The following is a 2,050-nucleotide window of genomic DNA, read 5'->3' on the forward strand; positions in this document are numbered from 1 at the left end:
TTCTGTGTTCTGCTTTGTAATAGATTCTGTTACAATTTATGGCTAATGCTCAGAGTAAATTGTTTCAAGCTCAGGTAGTGGTGGGTATGTGTTTTCTTTTGAGATAAAATCGAATTGTATAATTTCTGAACAGGAAATACTGTTGCTTAATGGACATTGCTCTCTCTAATCTGTAATATCAATGCAAAGTGATTGTGAGGTTGATGTAAACCTGCTCTGCCTGAACTGGTAACTGTTCATTTTTTATACTGTTCTTAGATGCTGAAAACATAAATTATCACACCAAATTGTGTTCAGTATAATTTTCAAATTGTATCAGATTTGACAGCCTAAATACTTAGAATGCTGTTTTGAAAGGAACTATTCTGTAAGTAGACTTATACAGGAAATGTTTGTGAATACTGTCTTGCTGTAATATAATATGTAATATATAATTATGCATAAAACTTACTTTGTAATTTGCTTTGTATTAGTAATTTAGTGTATTTGTCTTGTGCTGTGTTGATACTTTGAGATGCCTGACAGAGTCTGCAGCAAATTTCTGGTGAATTTCTTGCAGAGAAATACATAACAGGCATCAAAGCTTTGTAGAAAAGTATGCTTAGAACAAGTTTTTAAATGACAATATAATATCTTAGCAACTCTAGTACATATATTTTCAAGAACTCCTTGGTGACAAAGCCTAGGTCTTCTGAACAGAGCTTTGCAGCCCTCCCCTGCACAGCTGGGCTCCTGGGGGCTTCCAGATACATGCTAGAATTTGGTGCTGAGAGGTCCCAGGTAAAGACCAGGAAAACTTGCCTGGTTTTCAAGGTGGAACTGTTGGAAGAACATTGGAGCACTATGAGCAGTTGATTCATTTGCCAAGTCCTTAGTTAAAAAAAAAAGGGAATATTCAACTGTGAAACAAGATGGAACCTGGGCTGTAAAAAACCACTTTTGCCAGGTAAATGAGCAAAGAGGATCAGAAAGTTTCTATGCCATTGGAACTGTGGGCTTGAACTTGGGAGAACCCATGTGAAATGTGCATTGGAGACATTACCTTGGCTTGGGATAAAAAAGAGCAGTAGGAAAAAAGAGCAATATCTGGAGTGGCATGTGTTTTATAGCTACTGTCCGTCTAAATTTCAGTTCCTTTTCTAATGGAAAGAAAGAAGCAAAAAGGTGAAGAACTCACTGTTGCAACCTTCTTTTTATAAAATATTGTGACTAATCACATTCCTATACTGGAGATATTCTATTTGGGAACATTTGTGTAATATCCAGTGTGTCACTCTGTCCCTGTCTCTTCCCAGCAGAGGTGAGTTCCTCCTAAAGTTTTGTGAAGTTAAGTTGAGACTGTCAATGGCTTATGCAAGAGGTCATTTTCAAGGACAGGAGTTGGAAAAATATACACAAAAAATGCTTTCTTCTGCAACTGAGATACTGATTTTCTTGTCAGCTTCAGAGTAGAGGTGATTTGGTTCCCTGTGCCTGAATTTGCTTCTGTTGCTCTTAATGATGTGAGAACAGAAGTGAACCCAAAACTGCCCATAGCATATCTCAACCAGGATATCTTTTGCTCTGAGATAAATGCTGCACTGGCTTTGATAAGACAATGCAAAAAATGTCCAGATAAGAGAGTAGGTTTAGATTAGATATTGGGAAGTAATTATCTACTTGAGGGTTGTGAGGCACTGGCACAGGGAAGCTGTGCCTCACAACCCCATTCCTGGAAATGTCCAAGACCAGGCTGGGTGGGGCTTGGAGCAACCTGGGATAGTGGAAGGTGTCCCTGACCATGGCAAGGGGGTTGGAACTAAGTGGTCTTTAAGGTCCCTTCCAACCCAAGCCATTCTGTGATTTTATGACTGTTGCTGCCTCTTTCTGTCCTCCCTGCTGTTCCTGCAGCTCTCCTGATGCACCAAGCTGCTGGAGACAAGTCCTGCTAACAGAGCTTTTACCCGTACACTGCAACCCCACCCTCTCCCCTCTTTTCCTCTTTTCCTCCCTCCTTCTCTTCGTCCCTCCCTCCTTCCATCCCTCCCGACGCGTACAGAGACCACGCCCC

This window comes from Corvus brachyrhynchos, unplaced genomic scaffold, assembly GCF_000691975.1.
Source record: "Corvus brachyrhynchos isolate BGI_N302 unplaced genomic scaffold, ASM69197v1 scaffold36, whole genome shotgun sequence".
NCBI lineage: Eukaryota > Metazoa > Chordata > Aves > Passeriformes > Corvidae > Corvus > Corvus brachyrhynchos.